The sequence below is a fragment of the Haemaphysalis longicornis genome, unplaced genomic scaffold (genome assembly GCF_048455015.1).
Source record: "Haemaphysalis longicornis isolate Haplotype H1 unplaced genomic scaffold, Haemaphysalis longicornis Haplotype H1 scaffold_4, whole genome shotgun sequence".
Lineage (NCBI taxonomy): Eukaryota > Metazoa > Arthropoda > Arachnida > Ixodida > Ixodidae > Haemaphysalis > Haemaphysalis longicornis.
The window spans coordinates 43,787,584-43,804,027 of record NW_027526361.1 but is presented as its reverse complement, the minus strand read 5'-3'; the positions used below and the strand labels follow the sequence as shown (position 1 = coordinate 43,804,027).

Here is a 16,444-nt window from a genome sequence, read left to right as displayed (position 1 = left end):
AAGAGAGCTGGGAGGAGCCGACACGCGCGCGTGTGCTCCGCGTAGAAATGAGATTGCTCGGGACAATTCTGTTTCTCGGCAGCCTAAGGACAGACAGTGCGCCGAGGGCAAACACCGAAGGCGCTCTACTATGGAGAAGGAGGATGAGGATGAGGAGGGAGGTGCGAGCGGCTTTCCCTGAACAAGCGTGCCGAGCAGACGACGATGGGGAAGGGGCGGAAGCAAAACAAAGGAAGAGCCAGAGCACACGGGCGCGGAGAATACAAGAGCATCACTGCGGTGTTGCCGACGGAAGAGTCGCGTTTGTATTCGCGCGCCGTGCGATACACGTACGCTCGACTAGTGGCTGCCGGAGTTCCTGCGACGGCTCGTCAGCGCGCTGCGCTCGAAACAAAACAAGAGCTGGCGAACATACGCGTTCGGCGGGGACGGAAAACAAGAGGCTTGACGCGGGCGCCTTAATCGACGATGACCTTACTGCCGATAGTATGAGTCAAAACTAGTTAAACGAAGCACCACGCAAAGATAAGGACGAGGAAATAAAATACTATAAATACACCAGCGAAGTTTGCCTCACATAGGTACACGAATACTAATGGTGTAACTAAGCGAATATCTGCGACCTTGCGGAAGGGAAAAGAAAAGAACTGCTCCTTAATGCTCAGGCGCGCGTTTCAAGCGTGTTCACCTTTTAGCAGAAGTAACCTAGACATCTGGGTGTTCTTCGAAGAGCGGGTGTGATTACGACTGTTGTATGATTATTATGATAACCTACATGATCATCGAGGACATCAGTTTAAAAGCCTTACCGCCATTCGTAGCACAGGACAGTTACCCGCTACTAGACAGATCCTGACTGTAAAAACCACCAAGGAGGGCACGTTTTTACATGACATAGTCTACGAAAAAGCATTTGGTTCAGTGGAATCAGCGGCAGTGATAAAAGAATGGAGATAACATAAGAAAGAGCGTCTTGAATTTGGGCAGCAAACTCCGGTGGAAGTTACCTTAGCCCAAACCTGGGAAGGAGAAATGGACTTAGACTGAACAGGATTAGGGCAAACTGACAACCAGTGGGCTACCAGGGTAACAGAATAACTACCGAGGGGAGGGATTAAAACTGGGAGAAGAGCTGTAAACTCATTATAGGCATGAGATGATGAAATTCGGCAGCAGAGGCTAGATTAGGAGAGCGCAGGGTGCCAGCAGTTTAACGTTAATGGGAGAGGAGTTCATCCCCCGCAATAGAAATAAACAAACTGATCATATATACAATAAAACCATGTACGAGCGATTTTTTTATGATTTCACTTTCGACTGATTATACGCCTTCAATGTTCGACTTAAAATATAACCTAAGGTGATATCACCTCGACTTCCCTCTTCAGCTCTGTTACAGCGCAACTCGGGAAGACAGTTTTAGAGGGAAAAGTAGCGCACCACGAACTCATGATACGAGAGGAATTAATACAGGCCGAATAGAGTTTCGCGAGAACTACAGAGCAGGATAGCTAGGAGGAGGACGAGAAAGAGATGCCTCCTTAGTCCAACAATGTGTGCCCTCACACTCCCGCATGTGTTACAGAGAGACGCACAGACACGCAACACTGTAGCTCGGCTTAGGAATGTCCTAACGCGGCCGCTTTCAAATACCTCTCCATACCTTCTGCGCAACCTCGACGATAAACCAAAGTAAGCTTCACCGCACGGCTTACATAATAAGGCTCGCGCTTTCCCGCATGGCGGAAAGTTGCTTCGTTTGCGACACAGCGGAGCTGTGCAAGAAAGCTAGACGCACAAAATGAGCCCAATAAAAGTTGATTGATTGTAGGGTTTAACGCGCTGACGCAACGCAGGCAATGAGGCACGCCGTAGTGGAGGGCTCCGGATTAATTTTGACCACCTGGGTATCTTTAACGTGCGGAGAAATCTCGTACCCACGGGCGTTTTTTGCTTTTCGCCCCCATCAGAAAAGCGGCCGCCGCGACCGCGAATCGAACCCGCGTCCTCGTACTCAAACGCCGCGCAATAAAAGTACCGCACGTGACATTCACAACTGCTCATGCGCGCGAGACGAAACAGGACTTAGAATAAGTTCCACGTCAACAGATTTGTCCTGTCCTCCACTGTAAGGTTTGCCACTACTACCGTAATTGCAAAAAAGTCGCCAGGAACGTTCAAGGTCAAGAGCCAGCGACGTGGCAATATGAGCCTCACCCCACTTCATGTTTCGCGGCAGAGTAGAGGCTGCGTAAATTGCCGCCCATACGGATGGCCGGCGGAGACGACGCCAGTACAGTCTGAGCAGGTAAAGTGCAAACACCTGCCCTCGGAAGCGCCCGTTCGAGGACTCCGAAGTCGGCGCTTCGGCGCCCCAGTTTCGCGCGGGGGCGGAATTCCACGTCGGCCGCCGCTCGTGACACGCGAGGTCTCGGGCGGCGTCACAGTGTGACAGGCAACCACGAACCGCGACACCGCACGCGTCGTCGAGGGCTAACAAAAACAACGTCTGCGTGTGCGTGCTTGTTGAGCAATGCATGAGGCGACGGCGTGCGCGGCACTGGAGGAAACTTTGGCCGACGTGCGGTAAAGCCATAAAACTGAAGGAAGAGCCGCCGTGGCTGCGGCGCCTAGCGCACGGCTACACTGAAGCACACCATCGTTGTATCTCAACACCGAGAATATGGTTTAAACAGCACGCCAACCAAGGATCGTTGCGGTGCTATGACGGCCAAAAGGGGGGACTAGCGTGAGGACGCTGACACTTTGTGGCAGTTTAGCCAAAGGAACGGCCCAAGACAATTACCGCGCAGGAATCTACCTGTCCGCAAGGTCGTCAAAGTTGCCACCAGATCGCCTAATCGCAGGAGACAGACGAAAAACTGGGGATGATTCCTCTGTCATAGGAATCGGTAAAACACTAAAGCGAAATGTGCAGCGAAATCTGCTGCGAAATGAGCATGATTTGCGGGTCGGCGGCTGTCTTGTGGGTGTGCTTGGCGAGCGACGTCCAGCTGGCGGGTAGCTTCGGCAAAGGTGTACTGGCGTCACTTTCGTGACGGATATGACGTCAGTGAAATCTTGGTGTATCCCGGCATAAAACACTTTCGTGTTAAAATATAAAACCCGGAATAAAATCCTTTTTTTTTGTTAAAACGCAGCAAAAGCTCCCCCTGCCCCACCCCCATCTATTCCCAGCAGGTCATCACGAAATGTTAGGCACCTTTCCCACGGGGCAGCTTACTACTCATCGCAAACGAAACACACAGATGTAAGCACACACTGCATTAAGCACGTCTTCGAGTGGTGTCCGTGCTTCAGACCTGTTGCCGACAATTGTGAAGAGTATATAGGCGTCGGCAGAGATGACTAAATTCCGGCGTTGAAGAAAGGACTAGGAATCGCAGCAACAACAATGCAGAGCAGATATAGGACACGATGATAACATCGACGCGAGTGAGAAAGCCCAAGTACAAGCTGCTGCTGAGCGAAGTGTTTGCGCTCCTGCGAAAGAACAAGTATGCCCGAAATGCTCCACGGGGTATTCCCACCGCACGCGGTGAAATACAAATACACGTGAAAAAGAAATCTGACGTTACGCACGCGGTCGGGTCCTTTTGTCCGCCTGCGCGTACGTTCCCGGACACGCGACTCGCTTGTGTTCATCTCAGTAGGGCGCTTTTATTGGCGTCTTTCGTCTTCTCCCACAAAGGGCCGCAATCCTAAAGCCCGCGGCTCGAGAAGCGGCTCACTTGTGGAGGTGCTTCCAAGACGGCACGGAAGTAAATGAAAGAGAGCACGCAACTAAGATATCCCTGAAAAGCGAGAAACCAATGTCACAGAAAACGGCACAATCCACGAGACGCAAGGGAGAAACGAGACAAAAAGGAGCGGCATCCTCTCGAGTCGTCGCGGAGGAAGGGGTTGCGTTCTTTCAAGGACTCGCAGGCGAAATGCGGAGCGAGGAGACACGGCAACATGAAAGGATAACCGGTGGAGACGATCGTCCCAGGAAACAACGCAGACCGACCGGAAGACGGCGGAAATGCGCAAGCAGTCTCTCCAGGGTGGCGCGCGTGTGCAGAGGGGAAGCCAAATGAAAGGACATCGCTTTCTCCGAATCTGTAGACATTTTCGACCTTTACACTTTGGTAGCACCTTCGCGCGTTCTAACCTGTTTTGCGCATGCCTAGTTATATCGTCCCGTCGACTGCTCCAATTAAATAGGCGTTAGCACAGCCCAGTAATAAAAGGGCAGCTGACAGGACGAATAAGCTACAGCGGTGTTGTAGCAGGACGCCCAAGGGCCGACGACGAAGGCAACCGGCGACCATCTCGGTTGATTCTGGCGTACGCATGCGCCGTTTCAGTGGCACGAGAGCGGTGCCAATAACCAAAAAGGGCGACACGCCGCTTTGGGGTGCAATCCTTACCTTCTCAAAACAAAGCCACTCGAGCACGACGTACAGTCAGCAAGGAACTAAACACCGAAGCAGGAAGAAGTGCAACGTAAAAGCGAAAACTTCGCCTTTTCAGGCTCATTTATATTTATGAACTTCAGACACTGCCTCGATATCTGCACGCGCCCTACATCGCTGGGTTACCTACATAACCAAGACGTTCGAAAATATACCTAGGGTCTGTATCTCCTGTTCGCGCTGCATTTGCTGCTGACTTTGCACGAAAGGTAGCGAAGATAGGCCGGCAACTGCGAGGGCGGCAGACGAGAGGGAATTGATGCGGGCTAACTGGCCAAAACGGGACCGAATGAACAGGTGCGGTCACTCTAATTCCGCGTGACTCGTACAAACGCAAAAACTACGGTACTCATCACCTACGAGCACTCTTACCAACACTATGGACTGCCAGCTCCCGCATGGACGCCTTACTTATTGATACGTAGAATTATGCAAGTTCAACCTAAGGCGTGATTCGCCGTTTCTTCCCGTAGATAACGGAGCCGCCGTTTTGCTCAGACAGAAGAACGCACCTCGAATATTCCCCACAAATAAATTGGTCCTCAAAACGCGAGGAATGCACCGACAGGCATCCTCCAAGCAACACGTGACTGCACGGACCGCACGTAGCGCGAAACAGGCATGGTGCATCGGAAAACAGCGGCCACATTTTCGCTGGCCGTCAGGGGGTCCAAAACCATGTCTATTATTAATTTTTATTATTGACATTATCACCATTATTCAGTTTACTTGAAACCCTCGCCCCCTCCGGCACGAACACTTGCAATAAGCGTAACCGAAACTGCTCGAAGCAAGGACGACGACAAAGGGAAACCGTATGTTGCTCGCCACACCGCCGGGAAAATGTACGCCCGAAGAACGCCTTCCGACAGAAAACGGAGAGAGCGAGAGAGGAGATAAAGACCCGCGACAAAGAACAAGAGAGCAGAAAACGCTCGGTTTCGGCTACTAATGGATTCTTCTCTACCCCACAACCGCCGAGGACGCGACGCGCCCGGCCGTTCGACCGCCGCCCGGGGCTTCTTCCTCGAGGCCCGTGTTTACGCCGCGCGCCGTATTTGCTTCCTCGTTAAGCGAACAACGCGCATACGCAAGCGTGCGCGCCGCCGGAGAAATTGCTTGAAATAACTCGCAGCAACTGGGCACAAGGAGCGTGTTATTGGACGTCGCGTCGTCGGGCGATGCGCGCCCAACAGGTGGCGCAGCGGCGAACGGGTTTCCCTCGAGCGGCGTTTTCGTGGAGGGGATCATTAGGTCCGGGCTTCCCCTCCTGCCTGCGTGGCGAAGCAATGCGTACACGTGGGGACCGACGGGCCGACTTACTTCGGTCTCGGGACGCGCCCAGCGCAATACGTGGGGCTCTGTATAGCACTGCGGCACAGCGACACTTAATTCCCCGCTAACGTGCAAATGGTCGCCGTGACGTGATGTGTTTGCTCCTGCACGAATCTTATATCGCGACGTTCACGAAACGACCCCGAGGACGTTCCACAAAACTCCCATGTACGGCCTTTTGAGGGTGGAAAGAAATAAAAGGAAAAGCCGTTTTCACGGCGCTTGTTCTTAAGCTTATTCGTAGTAATGCGACTTACTGTAAACTGACAAGCGACAGTGGTAAGTTTGAAAGTCAACAAAAGAACTATGAGCATAGAACCAGCTTTCACCGAAAACGGAATGCCTGCTTGCTTGAAGGGACAGACAACCCTATTTCTGTGGAGCACGTCCTCCAGTTCGCATGAAAGCAGCGTATTATACAGTGGGGTAACCACAAGTCATTCGTAACTAAATTGGGGGACACAATTTTAATTTCGCAATAAACTTTCGGAAGTGTGAAGGCGGCCGCCATTTAGTGTCTAAACCTGACACTACCGTAAAAAGTAGCTCGGCGGGTTTCAATGCACGACTTAAAGACCGTAAAAAGGAACAGGAAAGACTGCACTTTGTTTTTGCTTTAGCTTTGGACAAGTTTTTTAATAGCTCTCTTTATTTCGCGCACAGTTAAACGTACATGTTGCTGCGCGGCTCAGTGTCATGGCTGCCAGTATTTCTATTGGAAGCTGGTAGATCTAAACATTCCTCTTTCAAATGTGCTGGGGCCCTATCAGGGAAAGGCTGCCGTTTAAGGTGTTTTAAGTGATGCGCTTCATTTGGGATAGAGAGCATATACGCCGGAAAAATCGGTCGTCTGTCCTTTTAATGAAATCAACAAAATACGCCCAGTTCGTAGGCTTTTCCAGCAAAAAAAAAAAAAAAAAAGAAATCAGGTAAAGAAAGCGGCAAGGCTGTGGGGAAGAGGGTCGAAACGGCGGCGCAACGTTGAGCCCGCACAGTAGCCGGGAAAATGATAAACACAGCCAAGCGCATTCGACGCATTGTGTGTGGACCTTCAAGGAAGCACGTCCCACGACGGCGCACGAGGAGACGGCCGCAGAATTAGCTCCCTTGGAGGAAGCAAAGGTCACCAGTCGTCGTCGTCGCCGTCGCTTTCGTATTTTCCTTCCCGGTCGCGCCCCAGCGACGAGTCTCGGTGTCGCACTTTCGCGGTTCGTCCGCCACGCACCAGCAGACGCCGCTTGCTAGACACAGACTGTATGGCTCTGGAATTCACAAGCCATTGCGGGTCAACAAGGTGCCAGCGTGCAGCCGGGCGCGAGCAGCTGCATCGTCCCCTCGCTGCTGCTCTCAGTGTAGTTTGTCTCTGGAACAATCGAATATTCACTCATTTCGAGGGAGAATCCCTCTAGCGAAACAAAGATTCTTCGCGAGGATTATGTATGAAACCTGCTAGCCGATCCAAGATTAGCGTAAAAGAAAGTCCAGCGATCGACAACTTTCGTGAGTCCACATTTAGGCACGCGTTAAAGATTCACGGGCGGTCGAAATTATTCCGGAGGCCTCCGCTGCGACGCGGTATTTTTCTCACAATTACCAACTTTTAACAATCGTATATTTGTGTCAGAGTGTTCGAAGCTACGTTCGAAATTAAATTCTGCGAACTCTACATCAATTCACCCAACAATTGAGTAATCGTCGAGCTGCACCTGAACTCACCAACTTCCATACGGGGAACGGTTTTTTTCTTTTCTAGACGCGTGTGGATATTTGTTTCGCGGTTTGTTTCATTTTAACGCGTTTCCAAAGAAGAATTATTTCAATTACGTGTAGCCTGTTCAGAAAACAGCCCGTTCAAGAAATGCAACCGGTTTTAGGTACCGACGTTGCCCCTAAACACTGAGGACCGCATAGAGGACCGCTATAATGACTGATTTAGCCAACCTGTGTATCTTTCAAAGTTACTTTTGGCATGGCTGCGCTGAATATTTACGACTGAATGTAATGCAACGATTGCTTTCTGTCGCGGGATTCCAACGAGCGCCGAAATTATCAAGACAGATTTTCGGTCTTTGGCCGGCCTTTCGGAGAGCCTGACGCAACGCTGCTATAATCAGGCCGTTTAAAGCCTCGCTTTTCCTACCTGACCCATACTTTTGCTACGTAATCAAACCGCCGTTTGCATTATTATCGCACATTTGATTGATTGTAGGGTTTAACGCGCCGACGCAACGCAGGCGATGAGGCGCGCCGTAGTGAAGGGCTCCGGATTAATTTCGACCACCTGGGGATTGATTTATTGATTCTAGGGTTTAACGCGCCGACGCAACGCAGGCGATGAGGCGCGCCGTAGTGGAAGGCTCCGGATTAATTTTGACCACCTGGGGATTGATTTATTGATTCTAGGGTTTAACGCGCCGACGCAACGCAGGCGATGAGGCGCGCCGTAGTGAAGGGCTCCGGATTAATTTCGACCACCTGAGGATTGATTTATTGATTCTAGGGTTTAACGCACCGACGCAACGCAGGCGATGAGGCGCGCCCTAGTGGAAAGCTCCGGATTAATTTTGACCACCCGGGGATCTTTAACGTGAGCCGAAATCTCGTACACACGGGCGTTTTTGCTTTTGGCCTCCATCAGAAAAGCGGCCGCCTAGGCCAGGAATCGAACCCGCGACCGACCACCTGGGGATCTTAAACGTGCGCCGAAATCTCGTACACACGGACGTTTTTGCTTTTCGCCTCCATCAGAAAAGCGGGTATTATTATCGTAGCTCCCGAAAGAACGGTTACATTTATAATGCATCCGAATGGGTGCCCCGATAGATAAACAGCTGCAAGTTACCCAACTATGTTTTTGCCTTGGTTCCAATTCTTCTGCGTCAAACCCAGTGTTTTAAGAGCAAGGGAACACGCTGTATTTTATTGTCAAAAAGCAACTAATAAGACTACGTTCGGAGCGCGGGATTCGAATGGAGCTAAACGTTCATACCGACAGAAGACAGTCATTGATGTACTAAGCAAGTAACCGCAGACGTCTTCCACGAGGCCCCTTTCATTACCGCACTGGCGGTAACGATTTACAAAGCCAAATACGCAAGCGCCAACGCGCACACAAACCTATGACATACGGTGAAAAATAGACGGCACAACTTGAGATTAATGGTATCGGAACGACTCGCATGGCGACGACAAAAGGGGTTCAACTACGTGTCGCTCTATCACCCGATGAAAGCGCTCGAGCAGCGATCAAGTGACCATTAGCATTGGCTCGACGTTTGGCGATTAGAGCTTGCGCGGAACAACGTGACACCTCGTGTCGCTTCAGTATAAGTAGCGCAAGATTTCAAATTACTCCAAGGGCCGATTCTTGCAATTTCGAAATCGCGGACAGAAATGCATGGCTTTCTAAACTGAACCACTTGTCCCTCATTTTTTTTTTTTCTTTGCAGCGGAAACGTAAATACGCGTGCATACACAAGAAGTCGGATACTTAATATTCTATGTTCATCAGGGTTACACTAAGCTGTTCGAGCATACTCACAAAGGATGAGACGGAGTACAAGGACGTGGGTTCGATTCCCGGCCCCGGCGGCTGCTTTTCTGATGGAGGCGAAAAACAAAAACGCCCGTGCGTTCGAGATTTCGGCGCACGTTAAAGATCCCCGGGTGGTGAAAATTAATCCGGAGCCCTTCATTACGGCGCGCCTCATCTCCTGTGAAGCGTCGGCGCGTTAAACCCGATAATCAATCGAAAGAAGAGACGGCGTTACTTAGTCGTTGACAAATTATAATATAGTAATCCGGCCAACACCCCGACAACAACCTCCCGAAGTCTGCGCGATATTTCACGTTTAATGCTAGCGTTTCATTTACAGCTGAATGTCCACAGCCTCTTGATCCCACTATCTTCCCGACATTGTTCGCAACACCAAATGTAAAGAAGCAGGAACACGTCCGTTCCACGCTTCCCGGCAGCTGCTCAAAGGGGGCGTATTGCACCGCTGCGCCAAGGTGCCTTTGAGAGTCTGTTAGTTGACCAGAGAACACGGCGGGCATGAGTGGGAGATTACTGAGCGGGTAAAAAATGCCCTCCACGGCGCGCTCGGCGTAATCGGCTCCGGCCGGCGTGTGCGGCGCACTTGTGCAGCGAGCGTATACCCGTACGGCTCTGCGGCCCGACAATCCGCTTCCGGAAAGCGCGCATTCCCCGGGCAGCAGTGGGGTGTCCTTGCCTGGATGCCTGAGCAGGCGTCTACAAAAAGCAAGCGATCCATCAACGCCACAGAGCTGCGCTCTCCGCGCCCCGACACAAAGGAAGGGTCGCTCCAGAGATTCGCATCCCCCCAAGAAAGCCTCTCCTCCGAATCCCCCGTTATCTGGCACGCCCCCTCCTCCCTGCGCGCACTTGGCTATTACTGCCCCCCGCGTGTTTACGTGCACACTCGCGAACTGCGTGGCGCAACATGGCCGCGCACTTGTACCCCCCCTTACCCTGCAGCCTTCCCGGTGTCGCAAGCGATTCCGTTTTCGCTCGCTGCATGTCATTAGCGCGCAGGGTACCCGGAAGCCAGCGTTCCCGGTGGTCCAACGCGGACACGGAATTTTGGCACCCACCAGGCGCCGGCCACTCGAAACTGCAGGTACTTGCGAAACCGTAACCTAACGCGAAGGAGCAGTTGCTTCACCAGTGCACGTGGCTCGTTAAACGTTTCCCGCGTTCGAATTTAAAACGCAGAGCATTTACCCGGCCAGCAGCCCGCGATATCTTTCTTGTAGAACGCGGTATCTATAGCTCGTAACGACCAAGATGATATTTCTCGCTCCCGATGAAGTGGGCCTAAACGCCCGAGAGATGATGATGTTACGGGGAAAAGGGCAACGAACAGACAGCCCTCATAACGCAGGCGGAAGCGGTGCGATGCGTGCCTACACCGGAGGTCCCGGACAAAGGTATGAGCCGCCATTTGCTTAGTAACGCATCTCGAGCATTGTCTTGGCGACAAATTCGGCCCTACAACTGCGAAGTGTACCTCAAAACGAGGACGACGCATTTGATATTTAAAAAAAAGGAAACGTTCTAGAAATACGTTTCTACAACTAGGCGCCAATAATCAAACATTGCTACGGGAAAACAGCCACGTATAATAACCGTCTTGACGCACTTCTCCTATCGAAAACCTGTTGTCTGAAAGCAGCGCAACAAGAAAGCACTTGCCTTGAACAGCTTAGGGCCTCAGCGAGCAAATAATGCAGCAATAAGCTTTTTTTAGCAGTCTTAAAGCGCCCACCGACGAACAAGTTCCTTTCCAATTTACAGTTGTTCCGACGAGAGACGGTTAAACGCAACCACCAAAACAGTTGCTCGTGCGCCTCTTCAGCATCCTTTAAGGAGAGAAAGCAGATGCACCTGCGCTGAGAGCAGCAGCTCCGGTAACAGGATAGGGCGAACAACAACAGCAGCAGCGTGGAGACACTGACAGAGCGGCCTGCCGAAGACGACGCAATATCAGGAGAAGGGGGCGGCAGCAAAGCTTTCGGCTAGATTCTTGCGGCTCACGCGGATGTCTTGGCGGCTAATGAGCCGAGACAGCAGCGGCCGGCACGGAACTGCGACAGAATAAGAAGGGAACGGTGGATCTCTCCTCCTCCTCCTCGCAGACCGGAGTGCAGCAGAACAAAGCCTCCGCGTCGTTCTTTGATGTGTCTTCTTCTTCTTCTTCTGATGCTGCTCCCGTTTCCACGTCTCCTTTCTTATTTCTTCATCCCAACGGCAAGGATGCCACTTCTCCCCTCCTCCGCTGACTTCTTCTTCCTCGTCTCTCTCGGCGCTCTTTCGTTTTTCGTTTCCAGCTCGCGGCGTCAGCGTCGATCGGTACGCTGAGGCCCTCAAAGCGACAAGAGCCGAGCGTCTCGTCCCTCGCTTGCCCCTTCTTGAAGCAGGGCCCCGCAAACTGCCTTCCGCTTCGTTCCCCTTGGTCAGCTGCCGTTCCGCACGCTGAACGTGACAAAACGAAGGACGACGATGCGGCCGCCGCAGCCAGCGAGCCTCGAGGAAATTAGACCGAAGAGGGGGAGGAGGAGGCTGAGAAGACGCTAGACGGGCGTGTGTGCGTGTGCAGCCTGGAACGGACGAGTTGAGGCGCTATTGAATCTCCGAGACAAACATGCCCCGGAGGACGCCCGAGCGACATGTCGAGCCGTAGGGTGGTACGCGAAAAGCGTGATTTACAAGCCCCGTTCGCCCTTCTAAGCGGGTTTCCTTACAAGCGCGTTTGCAGCGCCTAAGCCCGCGTGATGAAAGCGCTAAGTTCTAATATCCCGTCCGTAAGAATTCCATTGTTACATTTAATCCCGGAAAAGTGAGTGTTTTGTCGTTATTTACGTCATGAGACGGCGACTTGTTTACTTCACGATGCAGAAGAAAAATTACTTTCATAAAAACTACAAACGTGATTTATTACCCCCTCTTCCCCCATCGCCCCCCTACGCCGTGTGACAGGGCATTTACATCGCCACAAAAAAAAGTCGAGATAACCAGAGCCCGTTCCGGACAATTTTGTTCCTGGTTTCCACGAAACTACGCCAGGGAGAGCTGGAGGTGTCGGAAGAACGGGGCGGCAAGAGAGCTGGCTAATCCTTCGGGAGGATTTAGTGCGGAGCTGGCCTGCTTGTGGCGAACACCTGCCAGCGGCCATTACTTGTATTGTTTAACAGTTTCGAGCCGGCAGAAAAAAATCGCGACTGAAAAATGGCTTTCTAAGTAGCAAGATCACCTGTGATTTCCTACCTCTTTTTCATTCTGGTCGGTCCGACCTAAATTAAACCGATCGACCGAAACTGACAGCACACGTGTCGTCCCAGTGAGTGAGATCGCAGCAACGGCTCAGACTCTACAAACAACCCCACAAAAAGAATAAATCGCTTTTCGTCCCTTTAAATTTATGCATACTCAAACCATTTGATTAAGCTGCCCCTGACATTTAACAAAGCGGTCTCAGCGAAAAGAGCCCACCGTTATGCATTTATTGCTTATACTCGTTACAAACACGGTATAGCCGAAAGAAAGTACGAGTACGCCCTTCCTTTTTTTTTTCTTTTCTTTTCTTTGAGGCTTCACAGATTACCTCTACCCTTTTCAGAACACAAGGCGAAATGTGATTAAGAACCCATAGCAACATTTACGTTTTCCGGACAGCAGAGGCTAGACCAACAAATACCCCTGCCAGAATAAAAGGTATTGGAATGTAGGGAGGTTCTGCAAGATCTGGTTTCACGTGATTATCTTTCTCTTGAGGGTGGTTCCCTGTTCCCCGGGTACCTTTGTCGCAATTTTGTCATAATACTTGACAAACAATTTTTTTGTCCCGTTTGAAAGATGAATGGCGAAACATTCGGGGGGCAATATTTCAACTCCAGTTACTGTCCCGGGGCCACTCTCAACTTCAATAAAATATAATAACTTCAGTCCGCCAATATTTTGTCCCTTTCTAAAAATTTTAACAAATGTTTTATAATAAACTGTGGCCTCCGCTTCTTTGTTTAACTAATTCTGAGTGTTTTCAGCGCTCATTTAGAGTCATAACAACATCCACTACATGGGCCCGGGTCCTCCTCATTAAGACCGAGGCCTTCAATAAAACCGAGCGTTCAGTGTTCCATTCTATGGGCGTATACCGTGACAAAACAACACCTGCTCCCAACTTTCGAGTCTGCCCGTGCACGCAGACGGCCGGTGCTCCGCTGTCGTGCAACTTTCTCTCGGGCCCCCCCCCCCCCCCCCCCCCCCACGTTAATTGGCGGGACATGATGCAACCGCTGTTCACGACAGACCTGGCGTTGGTAGTTCGCAACACTTTCAATATTGCCGCCTCTGAATTTCCAGCGACTCACGAATGAGTATGAGAACGAATGACTGATGGGAATACACACGTTCGGTTCAACCGCGCAGCCAAGCAGACTTCATGATACGCCCGAGCCAAGCCGGGGGAAGCGGGCTTGAACCGTGCGCGGGCTTCTTGTTGCGTTCAGCTACCAGGCGACAATACCAGCGCTCTAGGAACTTTGCTGCGCGTCTAAGCGTACTACATATGATGATCGTCCGAGTCACGCTCACAGTGCGAACCGAAACGAACTGAAACAAAAACTACAAAAAAAAAAAGCACCGCAAATCCACAAGCTTCGTAACGCGGTACGTAAAATATTTTGAAAAGACGCTTGATATAGGTTAAACCTTACATCAGCAAGGTCAATTTTTAAGCACGCCCAGCTCTTATTATTCACCGCGAAACCAGCCTTGAAGCCCGAAAGAAACGCTGTACGGTACTGTATCTGGGAACAATTTTTACGACACTGTTTCTAACTGCGGTTTTTGGCGGGTTTAGGGTGGCGGTTTTAAGCATTCTTGCCCGCACGCAGCAATTTCAATGCCAAAACATTCTCACAGCCAGATAGTTAAGCTACATTAAGGCGAGCCGAGCAGTCCGTAAGACTGTGCATTGGAACGGCGCGACTGGGATGACGGGAAGCGGCCGGAGGGAGGGAAAGCGCCGCTGTTATCCTCTTTGTCCGCAGCCTCCCTTGCTGGGCAGTTTTACTGCGTTTTTTTTCTACCGACTTTTTCAGACTAACGCCGAATGGATAGTCAGAAGTCAGCAGTTCGTATTTCACACAGAGGAAACAGAATAGTTGTCTGAAGTAGAGGAAACTGCAGACAAACGGGGGTTCGGGTCTCACCCGGGGAGCATGTTTTTCTCCACTTTCCTTCATTTCAAATTCCTATTCTACTTCCACACTGTAATATTACGAGCTTCTTGTGCTCCTGTTGATGTTCCTGACTGCTGGCTTTCACCTGTCAGTGGTCATTAAACGGGGCCCCGGATTCCCAATCCTGATATATATATATATATATATATATATATATATATATATATATATATATATATATATATATATATATATATATATAGAAGAGAGAGAGAGAGAGAGAGAGAGAGAGAGAGAGAGAGAAGACCGACAGTAGAGAAAAATCGGGAAAGAGAACAAAAAGAGAAAGAAAGGAGTTTTGCAGGCCCACACAGCTTAGTTTCTTTCCCAACAAGAAGCATTGGAAAGCAGCTGATGATACCATGCTGGCCATCTAAAGAAAACTTTTGGTTCTTTCTCGGTTGGAAATACAGTCGCCAAGTTTGCACACCGGTATGGAAGCCTTCACTACTACGAAAAAAAGAAGAAGAAAGGAACGTCTGATTCCAAACAAACAAAAAAACGCACGAAGATGCTGTCTTTGGCCACGAAGATGGCACCAAGTGTCAGGAAAGAACTACTACGGGCGGGAGCCTCTGACATATGTCCGCCGCCCAGAAATCCCACTTCGACCAGCAGATGTCTACGAAGCGCCAGGCAACCGATCCCTCATCCGCGCTTGTTCTCGGCGGCATAGCGACGCTGAAGCCGCTCTCGGGCGCGCAAATCGGGGCCGAGCGCGAGCGAGGGCACCCGTACACGCGGTGGCGACTGCGCCACGCCGTCTGGATTCTCCCGCCATCGGGCGCGCGAGGGGGATCGCCGGTCGTGGATCGCTGCGGCGCACATGTCCCGGCGGGGGGAAAGGCGGCGCCCACTCACCTAGCGTCGGCGAGGCTGTCCGAGAGGCGCGCACGGAGGAGCGGAGCGTCGCGCACTCATGAAAGCGGCCCGGGCCAGAGTGGGCGAGAAGACGTCACAAGGTGGCTTTCCAGGAGACACGGGCGCAGGGGAACCCCACGGCGCGACGGCGGCGGCAACACTGGCCGCGGCACGGGCGGCGCGCCGTCGGCGATACGTCGCGCGCGTGCGCGTCACACGCACGCGCGCCCCCGCGCGGGCTCTCCATCCTCCCCAGCATCTTCCGCATCCTCCCTCCTCGCTGCGCGCTGCGGCGGTGTGGATGGAAGGATGATTGCAGGCTGATTGTCGCTTGATTTCCAAACGCGGCAGCGCGCGCTCCCCGCACACGGCGGGGTAAATCGATCGGCCCCCTTTTGTCGCCGATGCCGCCGCTCTGCTGTCGCCACCTCCACTGTTTCCTCTGCTGCCAGTTTGGCACCTGACTCCTCGACACCCTCCACGACCGATCCATCGGCTTACTACGGCCGAGCGACGCTCCTCTTTTCATCTGCGGGCCGGTCTTTAGTCGGAGGAAATGACGCCGGCACGGTGCTGCTGCATGGTGGCACAGCTAGCCGCAGCTAGGCAGAACATCATAGTCGCTCGTGTCACTGAGTCTCGATCACGAAATGAAGTCAGTTTCCAGGGGTGTGACAGGCAGCCCAAAACATGAACCGAAAATTATCAATCAAAATATCCTGTAACACTGAACGATGCTTGAAGATAGTTATTACCTGTCACACAGAAGCCGAACTTCATGCGCGATTGTAAAATAAACGCTGCCAAGGATATAAAAGCAATGTGATGGAATTCAACCACACTCGTGAAGTTGACGTTAAAAAGGCATAACTTCACCATTTTGTTTTCCAAACACCCCGTTCCGAATTGAAACAACAACTGCCAAACACTGAGCACGTGATAAGACATCGTAATGGCTTTATTTTTGCCTCTATAACAATTACTTCCGACAAGTAAACGTTTAAATA

The 16,444-nt window shown here is 51.4% G+C and overlaps 1 protein-coding gene across 1 annotated transcript in view; it reads right to left on the bottom strand.

The window, feature by feature from the left end:
* Mub (poly(rC)-binding protein mub) overlaps positions 1-15,602 on the bottom strand; it is a 189,645-nt gene extending 174,043 nt beyond the window's left edge. The window contains exon 1 of the mRNA XM_077706575.1: positions 15,438-15,602. The gene's annotated coding sequence lies outside the window, so the exon portion shown is untranslated. The remainder of the gene's footprint in view (positions 1-15,437) is intronic.
* Positions 15,603-16,444: the final 842 nt, after the last annotated feature.